Consider the following 16,548-nt stretch of genomic DNA (forward strand, 5'->3'; position numbering starts at 1 on the left):
TCCACTGTGACCTCTCAGCTGCTGTACATTCAATTTTATTTTACCTCTGTGCTAAAAATAAGAGAACTAAGATTATTTACAAACAAGAATTTTATTCTGTGCATAGCACAGGATTTCTATTTACTGGGAATGCTTTTTCTTAACTATCACTGGCAAGTAGAAGCTAGAAAAAGATGTTTCAGAGACAGGTATGAAGGTTTTGTAACATCAACATCACTGGACATTTCTGCTCTAAATACAGACACCTTGAGTAAAAGCAGGCCTGGTTAAGTTCCTGGCAAAGATTCTACAGATGTCTACAGATGGATTGCAGGGGCAGACAAATATTTTAACCATATAATTAAGATAAATTTTCCTGTTATGATACTAATAATTCAATTTTAAAAATGCATTTTTAAAGTGTTTGCTGATTAGAGTACTTGTTCTTTCAACTTTTCAGTAAAGTTCTCAGATTCTGCAGTGAAAGAAAAGGATTAAAGATTATTTTGAAAGAGCATCTTTTTCACAGTGTGAATGGACTATAGCTGTTCCCATGGGATCAGCCGCATACATTTAAACTCTTCCCACAAGACAGCCATTGTTGCCTATATTCCCCTCAGTTTTTTTTCTGTCATGACAGGTTTCCACACTTCAACACAAAAGGTGATGGATGCTAGGGCAGCTGATAAAGCAATGATTTAAAAGTCTCTTAATTAAAAGTATATATTTAAAATATAATATTTTATAGAAAATATTTTAGTAACTAGTATCTAATTCTCAAATATTAGGCAGTTTCATTTTTATTGGAGGCATCAGTCAGAATATTGTAAAGTGTTATGATTTTATTTCTTAATATGCATCTCTCTATATCTTAAGATCAAAAGGAAGGACGTTCTACCAAAACCACAGGGGTATACATTTTTCCTTATCTATAGAGATAAAAGTCAGGAACAAAATTAGCATGCACGTATTTTTCGTGTGTAATTTGAATATCATGAGTTGGTATACCTGTATTTTTTACTTCTTACTTTAGAAGTCTGATTCTGCATCATCCAACCCAATTACTCACTGACCTCTGAGGCACTTACAGCCTACAACAGATACAGGAAATACCTGCTATGCTAAATACCCCATATATATTCCTAAATGCTGATTTTACCACCCATTTTTATACTGAGAGGAAAAATATAATATATGACTCTTGAGTCTTGATTATAAGTTTATACTTTGCATTTAATATACCACAAAGGCAGAGTGTTTCTGCAAACAGGCTTAGATAAAATATTACAGGGGCATAACATGAGCTATTCTTTCTGATTTATATGGCAATTTAAAAACCTTTTATTATTATTTGTTATTTCTTAAATGCCAACAAACTATATCTTTCAGGATGCTATTTCTGCACATCTCTAATGCATGAAATATACTAAGCATAAACTTATTTATACTTATGAACAGAAATATACATTGTCTCCTCTTAAAAACAAATTACAAAGCACGCCATAGTACAATACTCTCATTGTCATTGTGGTGCTGTATAATGTTTTTTCAACATTTTTCTTTCTTGAATGGGCCTCATCACTCATTGAACTCATTTTTCTATAATGTAGAGATAATATGTGGAAGGAACTCAAGATGAAGCATTACAAAAGTTAAACAAATTAATTCCAACATTTACGAGACAGAGAGAAACTTACATAATGAGGCATCCAGACAGAGAGTAGAAGAATAGGTTTATAAGAAATCCACTGTCAAAATAGAGGTTGAACCATAAACAAATTTAGAGAGACTGTCTCAGTACCCCCTACAAGAGTGATTTCTGTGAACTCTCACTACATTTCCTAGTTTCTTCCATGTATCTTAAAATCCATTCAGTAAGTTTTCTAATAGGGCCAAAACCTTTTCTAGTATGAATTTTAAAGCTTCTCTGAAGCTAAGGCAATAACAGCACATCATTAGATATGAAGTGTCCTTTGTGGATGGTACAAAGGAGAACAACATGTAGTGGAGCTCAGAAAAAAAGTTTCAAACATTTTAGGATTAATTTGCTGTTCCACATCATACTGTAGAAGCATTGCTTCACTTTTCTATGCATTTGAAGCAAGTTTACAACATATCTTCCACACATATCATTGCAACAAATTTAAATACCATAACTGTAATACCTATATTAACATAAACAAACCATAAGAGCTATGCAATAAAGTTAACTGTTCTGTTCTTTCAAAAACACAATTAATAATTTAATATTTGGATGTACTAGTATACTTTTTCCATTATTTATTCATTGGTGAAAAATCTTATATGAATGCATATTCAAGTTAGCTAGTTATTCATACCTCTCAGAAAGGAAACCTCTGAAAACATTAATAATTGAAGACAGAATAGTCAGCCTTCAGAGGAATTCTGATAAAATCCATTACAATTGTCAGACTCCCCCTTTCAGCCCCCTACGTGGTATGTGAGGCTGCTGGCTCAGTGCACAGCCTTGTCAAACCAACCGTACAGTCTATTTAGTTACCCTGGAGTTGTCATGTGGAATTAAGCAAACAAATATCTTCTCTCCATTTTTCCTAACTCTAGTGCTCAAAAACAGATCAGAACTAATTTTTTGCAAAGCTTAACTTCAGCCGCAAACCAAGTGAAAATGTTTTCAGCTTGATATGGAATTTGAATTAGTTAAAAGGATTTATCAACAGCCAGTGGTTACATTCAGTTAATGAATAACTTGCTTAGAGTAACAAGGAAGTTTTAGAAGTTAATGTAAGTCATGGTGCCTCCTGTCAGAAATCAGTAAGAATACGGAACCAGTTTATTATCATGGGAGAAAAAAAGGCAAAAAGAAGAAAAACAAAAAGTGGACAAAAGAGACTGCTATTTCCAAATCGCCAACCTTAGACTGACTTTGAAAATAGCAGGAGCCTAAATCAGACCAAGAAAGGCTGAGGTGATGCAACCAGTCACATACACCCCAAATTTGACAGTTGTACTGGATAAATCTTTGCTATAACATGGCCCTTCACCAGTGTTGCCTTGCATATTTTCCACACTGTTCTTGAGCACTTTCTTCAGGTTTATTTGGATAAATACATTACAGGCATGAGTGCCATGTGCCCCCAGAAGCTGGCCGGGGCACGGTGACCACTTGCAGGCAGCGGCAGCAGGGGCATGTCAGTAGCTAGTGGGGAGCTCCCACAGGCATTCACAGCAGTGTCTGTGGCAAGGAGGAGGGGGGCGAGCACCGCCCAGTGGTCAGCAACCACCCACAGATGCAGCTGTCAGCAATCGAGGGCTGCCCACAAGTACCGCCGGCAGTGTAGGCAGCAAAGAGAGGGGGTGGCGAATGGCAACTGCCCGCAGGCACCACCAGCAGCAGTGGCAGCGCTTTTGACAGGGTGTGCACCACCAATCTCAGGGGGTGCATGTGTACCCACATGAACTCCCTACACATCACCAATGATTACAAGCAATCCTCACTTAGCGCTCTTAATTGGTTCTGAAATAAATTAAAGTTAAGTGGAACTGCACTAAGTGAAACCCATTTTCCTATAGAAATTAATGTAAATAAATAAAATTGGCTCTGCCCCTTCCTGCCCACCCACTGGCCGATCTGGCACCACCAGATAGCCTGGACCCCATGCTCCTGCCGCCCAGATGGCCCCAGCCCTGGGCACTGCCCTGGGCCCTGTGCTTCTGCAGCCCTGCCAGCCCTGGCCCCACACTCCTACCACCCCACCAGACCAGGCTCTGCACTCCTGCTGCCCCACTGGCTTGGGCCCCATGCTCCTGCCACCCCGCTGGCCCGGGCCCCATGTTCCTGTTGCCCCACCAGCCCGGGCCCCGCACTCACACCCCCTGCCCACCCTTTCTCACTGCCACTGCCATTCCTCTCCACCCACCCACCCACCGGTCACTCCAGCGCCATGTGCCAGAGCGGACTGCATGCTCCTGCTGTCCTGCTCTGGGCCCCACTGGCCCTGGGCACTGGCCTGGGCTCCATGCTCAGGTCCCCTGCCTGCCCTCCCCACCCCCTTCTCACCACCGCTGCCACCAGCACTCATCTCCACCCACTCCAGCACCAAGTACCAAAGCAGACCCCAAGCTCCTGCCACCCCACCCTGGGCCGCCACCACACTCACCGCTTCATTCAACAACACTGCCATTGCCGCTTCTCCCCACCCCTGCGTTCAGCGTTACAGTGAAACACGCTGAGCAGTTAGTGGAACCAGGTAGGTATTTTAAGTGAGTGCTATAGTGAAACTGTGGTAAGTGAAACTGCATTAAGCAAGGATTGCCTGTACAAATTCTCAGAGAATTAGCCACAACTGACTCCCAGTAAACTTCTGCAACAGAATAATCTCTTTTGCAGATAGACACTGGGGGAGTTGTTCTTCTTAATGTAGTGCTATGGGCTAAGTCACATCACCAGAGGAAGATCCAGAGACTGAATTTTTACAGTGAGGGGTACAGGTGGTATCAAAAGACGTAGCACCTGGAAGAGAACACTACAGTACAAAGCCTCTCCATGTTCAATTATAAAAGCTAAATTTTCCCAGTCTTCTGTAAAAACAAGTCTCCAACCTTGCAAAATGTGAAAAAGAAGCATTGATACCAACTTTGTTAAAAAAAAATCCTTTTTTTCCCAGTTATAAAAAGTTTTTTTGTTTTAAAAATCTACCACATACACCATACATGGAACCATATATATATACATCCTTCATTTTTAGAACAAGTGCTATAAAAATTACATACCTGATGAACTGCAGTGAGAAACCAACACAAGTAAACTGTTGATTAACAGTGTCCCTGAAAAAAGGTTTTTGTTTTTCCCTGCCTAAACCTGACCTAGTAATGATTTAGTAATCATATTACTAAGAAGCATATAGAAGTTTCGGTGACAGGTACAACAGAGTTGGGAATGTAATAACAAAATCATTTTTCATCAGAAATTGCCCATTTTGTTGAAATTAAAACTTTCCTAGGATCATAGATACCAGCCTCAACAGAAAGTTTCTCAGGTCCAGGATGGAATTTCTTGTCACAACAGGAGAGAGGAAGAGAGCCACTGCAAAACAGCCAGCAGCCCACAATTAAAGTATTGACTTGGGATATGAAAGACTCAGAATTGAATCCATCTTCTGACAGATTCAGTTTAAGGACTTGAGCCTCAGTCCTAATTATGTTAGGTGAATACCCTAAAAATTGGGTTATTAGTTAATCTAGGATAAGTCATTCTCTGATCTTTTGACTAGAAATTCCCTCCAGGACCCAACTGATGGGACACCAGAGAGCACTGGAGAAATATATTCTACAGTTCATTGGTTATAGCACTTCTGGAGAGATGAGAGACTAAGGTTCAGGTACCGAATCCAGTGAATATTTCATTCTTTGTACAAAAAAGAATGTATAATTATACATAGACAAACAAACAAACAAACAAAGTGCTAAAGCTCAAACAAGAAAGACTGAGAACCTACCCCATCTACACACCAGCACATTAGCTTTTCCAGAACTGGTCTTTCTTATTTTTCACAAAAAATATTAGGGTTTTTGTTTTGTCCTGATACAGAAAAAGAAAACTTTGATATCTCAAAAATCTTCACGAAACAGGAAGATCATTTCCCACCCAGCCCTAACATACAATACAGTACCCAATAGTTGTAAGACTTCAATTTTTTTAAAGGAAAAATGCTATGGAAGTACACATTATTGTTTTTATTAACAACAACAACAATACATATCATAATTTCATGAGCTGGGTTCACTTTCTAAGAGTTGACAATTTTTCTTCTAGAACTTAGACTCTCACAGATCAGAGGATCAAAGGAAAGTAGGGCTGAAAGGGACCTCACATAGTTATCCAGATCCCTGCTCAAAACAGGATCATCTCCAACTTCACCATCCCAGGCAAGTGTCTGTCCAAACTGTTCTTGAATATTTCCAAGGATGGAGCTTCTAGCCTGTTTCAAAACTAAACAAGACTCCTAGAAAGGGTATCCTTATTATTAGTATTAATAGCAAATTGCCCAGCAAGAATGATGGCGGGGCAGTTGGGAATGGAGCCCTGTGTCCAGCTCCGTGCCCACCCCCACCACTCTGGGTCTGCTCTAACCCCGCCCTGTGCCCCCCCGCTACTCCGGGTCGGGCCCAACTCCACCCCAGGCCACCACTCCAGCTACAGCCCTACTCCACCTCCCCCTGCCACTCTGGGTCTGGCCCCACTCCATCCCTCCTCCCCACTGCTCTGAGTCTGGCCCTGCTCCACCCCCCCTGCTGCTCCAGGTCTGGCTGTGTTCCACCCTGCTCCAGCTGCTCCGGGTTCTGCCCTGCTGCAACCCCCTCTCCACCTCACCAGGTCCAGCCCCACTCCACCCCCCACCACTCTATGTCTGGCCCTGCTCCACCTCCTTCCCTGCCACTCCAGGAACAGCCCTACTCCACCCCTCCTCCCCATTGCTCTGAGTCTGGCCCCACAACATCCCCTCTGCTGCTCCAGGTCTAGCTCTGTTCCACCCCTGCGCTGCTCCAGGGCTGGCCACACTCCACCCCCTTGCTGCTCCAAGTCTGGCTCTGCTCCACCCCTGCCCCCGCCACTCTGGGTCCTGTCCTGCTCCAAACCTCTCTCCACCACACTGGATCTGGCCCTACTTCACTCCCCCCCCACCTGTGACAGCCAGAGCCAGAGGGATTAATAAGCAATAAATATGTGCTTCTTAGAGGCATTTGGTCTTTTGCCTAAACAGGTACTATTAGTTAATATAAAGCTTTAAAGTTTGTAAACCACAAATGTAACTTGTCTGTCATAAGTTTAACCAAAATGATAAAATTAACTGTTTGTGGAACTGACTGGGCCCCATAGGCAAAGCTGTAGGTATAAGATTAGGTGACCTAATGGTTTTTTGCTCAGGGTTCAGCCTTAATGGTAAAACTGGATCTAACTGCCTGGCACACCCAACACATTCCAGGAAAGCACATCCCAAGAAAGCATATTCAAAAAAACAACCTAAAAGAGTTTGGGGCTTAGGCAGAGCAATGTCAATTTCAAACCTAAAGGTGCTGCATTGTAATTCACTTATTGGATAAACCCGAGTCTAGGTAGTAATCTTTTATGATAATTTTTAACACCTTTCCATCCCATAGGGTAACAGCTATAGGGCAAGATTATGAGTAGCTCTAAAGCCAACAGATTAGCATAAGACTAGGTAGAAAAACACGTGCATCAGGTGACCAGCAGGAAGGAAGGAACAGAATGGTCATTTCTGTTCCATGCCCGGACCCTGGACTTCTGGTATGAGTGAGGATCGGATCCTGATGAAGGGACCTTCCCTGGTAATCCCTCTGACGGCATCGACTGGGGACGCCTGACTTCGCTGGAATCACTTGACACGTACCTGGCATTGCGGGACTATCAATAAGTTGCCAATCCATGTCTGTCTATCTGTTGTTTTGAACAGCCCAGTGGCTAATACCCTCGCAGTGCCCAGTTGGCCTGCGACAGAATTGATCTCTGTTGTTATCATCTGTTATTATTTACTATTAGCTCTTTAATACTGCATTATATGCTTATCACATTTATCTTTCCATTAACTGTTGTGGGTGTAAGCTATAATAAACTTGCCTTTACTTGACTCCCAACCTTGCTTCCTTGATCCAAAACTGAACAAAACAGCCCAGTTGGCCTGTGTTAAAATTGATATACCCACAGTGCCCAGCTGGCCTGTGACACCCGCCACTCCATTTCTGGCCCCACTCCATTCCCCACCCCCCCGCACTCCGCATCTGGCTGAGTATATCATAGTACATACAAAATTACAATAAAAAGACTCCATATACTTCCTTTTAAGTGTATATTCTCTGATCAATATGCGTTAGGATGGCATTAAGAATAGGACAAAAAGGCCACTATATCTAAGGGGATGCTTGAATCCTAATGGACTGGCACAGTGTCATTTACAAAAAGATAAATTCCAATCTATCTCAAATTCACTTCAGAAGCATTTTCTTATTAATGCCCAACTGGCTTTAATAATGTTCATAGATGTGTTTCATTTGGTTTCTGTGAACATTTATTTGAGCAATTTTTTTGTTTTTAGGAATGCTTATATAAAGTGAACACTTGAAAAAAGTATGTATTTGCATGAAATCTCATGGTAGAAGTGTTTGCACTGCTATCTTAAAATCCCTTTCATTTCCTGCATGCTGTTTATAAATGTTTCAAACATCCAATCAGAGAGCAGAAGCAATTTTGATATTAGTGACCAAGTCATTACCATGAATTACAAAGAACAAACAGTCAAAGACAGACATAGTTGAAGCAAAGAACTTAGTAACTCGTGAAATTGACATTTACACAAAGAGCATGTTAAACTATTTCAAATAATGAAAATTAGGACAAAAAAAAAAAATATCAAATCATTGCAAAATATTTTCCCAGTCTTAGAAAAGTCTGTGCTTTAAACTAAATAGCTTTGATCAGATTGTATCCTTTTCTGAACAAAACTCCTATGCTAAGTTGTTTTGTTGTGTACTCCTTAGATTTCTCTGAATAAACATCTTGTGTGTGGGGTGGGGAGAAGGAGATGTTATTGTGCTCTCTAATTGAACACTGATGGCAAAGAGAAATGGAGTATTCAACATTCGTTGCATTTAACCTAAATGAGTCAGGTTATCTAGTATTCAGAGAAAGCATTTTAATTTTAATAATACCAGTGCTGACAGCTGTAGTAACACTGCTGCTGAATCTGGCTTGTAAATAATTAACCGTAGTTGTATAACAACTGTTTTTTTATATCTTTATTAATTTCATAGTCACACTGAAGCCATTTAAAGTATAATATTTAATATAATTAAAACAAATATGTGAACAGCTATGAAAAGATAAACAACAAACATTGCCTCCGCACAACCAATTTGTGTCCCAGATACCTCTCCTATCAGAAGAGCTAACCAGGCAAAACCACACAGAATTGCAGGTGAAAATAAGCGAATTCCTATTCTCAGGGTGTGCAGGATCAGGTCCCTAAAGCTCCAAGAGCACTGGCCAGAGGTAGCTGGAGAATGTGGGCAGGTCTGGGCTGCTTATGCTCTACCACGTTTAAAGGAAACACATGTCCACCACAAAACACCAGCACGAAACCATACCACCTATGTTGCAGCGTCAAATAAGGGGCATTTGTGAAGTAACAAGGAGCATGGATGTCTATTTGCTTAGTCATTGTGCCACCATAAAAATATTTACACCCTTAAGTGCCATTAAGGACTCACACTTAATCAATAGAAGAGGAAACAGAATTTTGCCAGTATAGGTGTTGGGAAACTTTGCCTTAGTAAGGACTGCAGGATTGGACTCAATAACTGAAAACTTTACCATTTGCCATAACAAGATATATCCAACATGTTTTAGTTTTCAGAACATTTTTGGATGCTTCTTTCAGCTGCATCCAGCCTTGCAAGGGAAAGGTTACATTCTAGGAACATAACACCCATTGAAAGATTCTCACTGAGTTCAGTAGGTTTTAGATCAGTCTCCTGCTCCCCTATTTATTCCTGCAAGCTATATCATGGCAACTTCCCAGTCTATAGTTGGAAAAAAGACACAACTACATAATATAATATCTTGCTTTTATTTGGGCCAATTTACAAGAGGTTTTTCTAGACAAAGGTCAAATGCAAATAAGCCCCCATGCTGAGTGTGCTTATATTATTTCCTAGATTGAGATATATTATTCAGGGTTGAACATCAATGGAGGCTGACAGACATGGCAAAAAATGGTGCTTTACTGGAAGAGGAAGTGCGTTACTTTGACCCAGCTTCCCAGTGTCTGTATAGATTAAGTGATTCAATCAGCTATTAGATAAAAGTGCCAAAAAGCCCCACTCAAGTACACTATCTATACAGACATTGGACGAGCTGGGTCAGACTAACGCAGTGCCTCTTCTGGGTATGTGTTATTGTCACAGAGGCACTGGGGTGCTCCGTGCCTGAGATGAAGAAGAGGTGAGCTGCCAGTCACCAGGGCAGCTCAGGTGAGGGTTGTCAGAGCTGCCAATCATCAGGGCAGGGCAGCTGTGGGTTGCCAGGCCAACCAGCCAGTCAGGTGACCGGGAGGGGGCAGGGCTGGGCCCTTTATAACAACTGAGGCCTGGGCCCAGTAGCAGTTCCCTTCTGGCAACTGCAGGAGCAGGAGCTCTGCAGCTGAGCTGAGCGGCCTGAATTGGTAGTGGCAGCACTGTGGTGCTGACTGGCTGCGATGATGCCGGGGATGAGAGCCCCTTGACGAAAGGTAGGGTTGGAGGCCCTGGTGGGGGCTCAGTGTTTGTGTTGTGAGCAGGAGGCTCTGTGTTTTGTGTTGAAGCCAGGTGGCTTGCGTTGTGCTACAGTTACACCGGAGGACTGGGTGAGGCTGTCGGGGAGTGAGGAGGCCTCACAGGGATTCCCCAGCAGCTTGGGGGTTCCCGGTGCCCATTAGGGGCACAGTGCCACAGCAGGCACAGCATAAGGAGTGCCAGGAGGGTGCTCGCTGAGTGGGGGTTGTAGCCCCAGCCGCGAGAGGCGCGGCACAGGCCCCAGAGTGGGGCGGTGGGCGCGAGAGGCGCGGCACAGGCCCCAGAGTGGGGCGGTGGGCGCGAGAGGCGCGGCACAGGCCCCAGAGTGGGGCGGTGGGCGCGAGAGGCGCGGCACAGGCCCCAGAGTGGGGCAGGCTCTGATTGATAAAGACCCAGTAGGGTTGGGGAGGCCAGGTAAGGCTCCGGCCGCCTGAGCCCAACCCGGTATTCTTGGCAAAGACCCAGTAGGGTTGGGGAGGCCAGGTAAGGCTCTGGCCGCCTGAGCCCAACCCGGTATTCTTGGTAAAGACCCAGTAGGGTCGGGGAGGCCAGGTAAGGCTCTGGCCGCCTGAGCCCAACCCGGTATTCTTGGTAAAGACCCAGTAGGGTCGGGGAGGCCAGGTAAGGCTCCAGCCACCTGACCCCAATTCGATATTTACCAGTAGCAGGACATTGGAGTGACTAGTAGGAGCTAGGGTGGCGGCGACGTGCCAGGCCCAGGGGCGCCGGGAACGGGGTGGCGGCGACGTGCCAGGCCCAGGGGCGCCGGGAACGGGGTGGCAGCGACGCGCCAGGCCCAGGGGTGCCGGTAGGAGCCGGACAGCGGAGAGACAGGCCCAGGGCGCCGGGAACAGGCCGGTGGGTAGGAGCCCGGCCCAGGGGGCACCAGGTGGGCGATGAGCCCAGGGTGCCAGGGAGAGAGCACCTGAGGGGCAGGGGACCGTACAACATCCCACGGAATAGCTGCGAGGCTTGGGGCGTGCTAAAGGGGGGGGTTTGGAGGCACGCATACCCCTTAAGGGAGGGGCGCACAGAGGCACCCCATTTGGAGGAGGGGCAAGAACACGCATACCGTTCACCAGGGGAATAAAGGCAGCCTCTCATTTAACCTATTAAACAGCAAAGTTGTGGTGGGCGAGGATTCGAGGGTGCCTAGTCCACCCTAACGTGACGGTAGGGGGCGCTAGGGAGTTCACGGCCGCTCCTAGGCCCCACTCCCTCACAGTTATGCTTAGTGTGGAGGCGCACCAATCTTAAAGTAAAGCACCATTTGAGGGGGGTTGACATCTGTAAGCAGCCAATGTCAGTCTAATATATCACACTATGTTCATTAGTAAATCTACTTTCTAGCACCTCTTTTCTTATACTAGGTATTGTTTATGTCTGTGGGCTTTTCACTTGAAACAGCTCTTTATTACACACACAACTTATATCCAGCTATTTACAGTAAGAGGCAATAGTTTTGCTGTAGCCCTTCCAAGTGCCTTGCAGCTGCCTCCCTGTTTCCTGATCCAGAAGCTCCTCTTGACCTCACCCAGAGTCTCATGGGATAACATGCTTCCTGGACACACTGTGTGTCCAGAAGGACTTGCTGTATGCCAATACTTGATGTATCCTCCACTTTAATTCCTAGGGCAGCAATCTTTGAAAATTCTGGGAAGTACTAATTTGTAGAGGCTGAACCCTGCAATGCAGACTTAGTCAAAGCTCCAGCTGAAATTGCTGTGAGATGTTTCTGTATAAAAATATAGAATTTGTCCCTTAGTCTCCAGTAAGCAAACACTTCTATAACATTTTGGAGCTGTAACTGTCCAGTCATAAGGTATATCTGTATGTGGTACTGTTCTGACAGCCTTGTCTAGTAGCAATACGGAAATCTCATTAGCGGTCTATAGGGCTTCACAAGGCTCATCTGTATCATGAAAGACAATATCTGGTATGCATCTAGGTACAGTAGAGTTAATAGGGTAAGCCAAAAGTCGAAAGTTTACATACTCCGTTTCTTTATACCAAAATCTGTTTTTAGAAAAAGTTCTAAAAGCCACTGTAGGTATATACAAGATTGTACTGCACACGGTCAGCAGCTAAACTGTTGTTAAAGGACAAACTGCAAATATACTTAGCCAGGTTTTTATATAGCATTTGTAGCTCAGATTGCATTTTTAGTTATCCAGCTACATAGTTTGCTGCTTGAACTCTATGTTCTACTGACTTGAGGCAATACATTTTCAGACTACGTATACTGCTTCACTAATTGAGCCGTATACTTTATGAACTGTGCTAACTGAGATGCAGAAGTGAGTTGTTGATTTCTCTTATACTGTGCTGAACTGATCCAGTTTAATGAGTGGTTAGATTTGTGTTGTTTGAGATGTGTGCTTCATAAGTTCAGTTCCTTACTGCTTAATGTCTTCAGGAGATTGTTATATACTTCTCCTTCTTTAAGCAAGCACCTCTCTACCATTAACCATATACATTTCCCATTTCTATCAGCTAACCTTTGCTTTTCCTGTTGATGAAAATTTAAGACAGATTTAATTGTAATATTTACAGCAGTTTTTTTTACACATGCATCTTGTATATGTATATGTGTATCGCTGCCCTCTACTGGTTGTAGGTTTCCTTAGATATGTAAGATATGCTTACCAAGTATATTCACTACTGTCCTGGTTTCTAAAATGTGAGCTTACATTGCTGCTCAGGAACTAAAATCTACATGTGGTATAATAACTAATAAACTGCAGCAATTCTAGAGAAACATGATCTCTCTCTTTAGAGGTGCTCATTCATGCACAGTGCCTCTCAACTAATTGCAGGTACTAACATGCTGCTCACATATAAATATTTCTCACTACAGCTTGAAAGCAATAGTGTTCAGAAGGAAGGAAGGATACCTTAATGTCCAAATCCTTCTCAGAACTACAGATCTCTTGATGTTATATTTTGCATTTACGTGAGGCATGAAGTTCCAATGATCGCTATAGGAAATGTGAACGTGGAACAAACCTGCATTTTCATACTCAGATAACAATTGCTACATAATTCTGCAGCTCAGCATAGTCCTTGAAAGACAAAAAAGCCTTCCATGAGGGAATTATCATTTGTTAAATTATCAAAAAGAATTAATAGCAACCGTTATTTGGTGGTAGGAAAGGTGGACAGTGGGGAAAAAAAAAAAGAAAGGAAAATTCACCTTGGCGAAATCACTGCTACAAAAAGAGGTTAAAAAATCATAGAATCCTAGAAGTGCAGGGCTCATGAGGTCATCTAGTCCATCCACTGTTTATCATTTCTCTTACTCCCCTTTGAATTCTCTCCAAATAAACTGTGGTGCCCAAAACTTGCCACAGTACTCAAAGCAAAACCATGACAATGCCAAGTAGAATTGAATAATTACCTCCCATACTCTTACATGCAAGACTCCTGTTAATATACCACAGAATGCTATCTGTCGTTTTGCCCCAGAATAGTTACTGATGTTCAGTTTGTATTCTAATATGGTCCTCAGATCCTTTACTTCACTACTGAGGCCAAGTATTCTAAATTTTGCATCTGGTTGTCTTATGTTTATTGCTTTTCGTTTGTCTTTCAGATTCCATCTTATTCATTCCAGAGCATTTTTCCAATTTATCAAGATCATTTTTAATTCAAATTCTATGCTCCAAAGTGCTTGCAACTTCCCCTTGGTGCCATCAGCAGTTTTTGGAGGTATATTCTCTATTGCATCATCCAAGTCATTAACGAAAATAAATTGTACCAGGCCCAAAACATTCATTTGTGACACCAGATAATAAGTTTTATGAATCTGCCAGCTAAGTATTGATAACCTCTGAGTGTGTTTTTTCAGACATTTGTCCTTAGGGTGACCATATTTCCTTGTGCTGAAAATGGGACCCCTGGTAAGATTTACTAGTGTTCAAGGGAGTAGTTCACTTAAATATGCAAAAACAGATAAAAATATGCAATATAGTGAAACACACATAATATTACTTCAAAGAGACTGAATGGGTTTGACTTCATAAGTTAACTAATGCAGCAGATTCCCCCCTACAAGCAACATAAACAGTCAAAGTATGTACTTACAATAAAGTAGTCATTTAATGTCTCGCTGTTCTCCAGGGTGTGAAGTTGCCAGTTGTATTTCTATGATTATGCTATTTTTGGAGGGTCTGCTTGCCTTTCAGCAGCTCGTCATAGAACTCAGTACAATCAGGATCAAAATTAACTTGCACAGATAATATAGCCTTCATAGTGACAGCATTCAGACATGATTTTTCAGGAAACCACATATTGTTCATCATTGAAAAGATGCATTCAATGTGCTGTGGTGCCTAGAAAACATGAATTCCATAACCTTAGCTAGGTCTTTGTACTGCCTTGTTGTCCATCTCTTGAAAAACATTTGGTCACCTTTTCAGCAACAGGTGTTCTCTGACTTCCAGTCAGAAAGATGATGAGAGATGATTGATTTTGCATTGGCATTCATCAGAAAGACAATTCTCATCCAACATACTTAAGGTGGGAATCCTAGTGTGGCATGTAATGAGGCTGTCTTGTATATTGTCCCATACCAGCATACTTCTCAGCAGACCCAACTCAAGCTTTTCAGTGCACCCAAAGGCAGGTTTCTAGTACTCTAAGTAGGGCAAGCATGTTTTATAAAAATTGTCAACTGCATTGTAAAATTTTTGTTCCTTCATTTGCCCACAATCTACAAGAGATTGCAATAGGCTTTTTGTTTCTGTTGTGACAAATCATTCTGTATACCTTTCTACAAAAGTACCCTGCAGGGAACATATCTGCAGTGCAACTTTTGTCACCAACTGTCACAGGGCACCATCCCCAGGGGCGGCTGTAAACTCCTGGAGGCACACAAAATCCTCTTTTTGCCCTGCTCAGTCTGGGAACAGCTTCCCCTCTACTCACCAGCCATATCTTGAGGTTCTTTATGGCTATAAGAAGGAGGCTGCCTCAGGGCTTCTCAAGCCTGATCTTGCTCTAAGGAACACCTAGTGGTGGTGGTCCTTTGCCATAAGGGCTAATTGCATGGCTCCATACCTTCCCTACACCGTTCCCCATGCCTCACAAATTCTGAGTCACTAATCAGATTGGACACTTGTCCCTTTGTCTCCAGGCCTTCCATCTTTTGTTGGGGTTTTAGTCTTCCCAGTTTCCACCCCTCTGCTCTGGCTGGTCCCACAGCCCAGGTCCACTGCTCTAAGCCTGGCTTCTAGGCCCCAGCCCTTACTCTGCCTTGACCCTGCCCCCAGGAGAGCCCAAGACAAGCACATGCTCCTAGGACACAAATGGGACCTCCAAGCCACCCCTTTAGTCCCAAACCCAAGCCACCAGTCTTAACATGAAAAAATGAAGGAAACTAAGTCTATCTCTCTCTTTCTCACTCTTTCTCTCATTTCCAGGCCTGCAGAGCTGCTTTCTTCCAGCTTCTTTGTACATTCAAGAGCTCCCCACTCAATAACTCCAAGGTTGGCCCTCCTTGACTGGCTGGATCCCAGGGCTCATATAGCTCTGGCCTGAGCCCTCTCCTGGTTATGTGAGGCCCCAGTCAGCTGACCTGCCTACAAGGCTATCCTTTAATCACCTGCTCTGCTGATTAGGCTCTAAAAATTGTGTCCTTAAAGGGGCTGCACCGCTTTCGAATAACAGAGCCAGGCTTCCCCATTTCACCAACAAATCATTTTTCTTGGTTGCCTCTACAGTCTTCTGAAATGCGGCTGTTTGTTTACTGGCAAAGGAAAGGCACAATTTAGTACTAAGGTCACTGAAGACTTTCTTTAGAAGTGTCAAACATTTGTCTTTAGAAAGGAAATATACTTTAAGCCCATCAAAAATGAACAAAATTCTGTCCAGCGCTGGTCCCAGTGATAGCAATCATGTGATGCCATGCTCTAGTAATTTAAAATATTCAGGACGGACAAACAGACAGAAGTCTTGCAGCTCTTCAACATGTACAGCGTAAGTGTGAAACTATGTATAAACCTTTACAGCAAAGCTATCCAAGTCTGTGGGAAGACAGCCAACTGCAGTTTGGAGGAAGTTATGTATAATATGAGCACCACAACAGATACCAAAAATCTTATTTCCTAGTTTTCCTTGGCGTTGTTACCACAAAGTATTTCAGTATTGGTAGCATAACCAAATTAGTGTTGGTGTTATCTGCACAAATTCCAGCAAGCTTGGCCCTAAGAGAGTACTTCTCAATCACTTGCTGGAGAAATGTAG

The sequence above is a fragment of the Crocodylus siamensis genome, chromosome 6, assembly GCF_052110815.1.
Source record: "Crocodylus siamensis isolate JL-2025a chromosome 6, ASM5211081v1, whole genome shotgun sequence".
In the NCBI taxonomy this organism is placed as follows: Eukaryota; Metazoa; Chordata; order Crocodylia; family Crocodylidae; genus Crocodylus; species Crocodylus siamensis.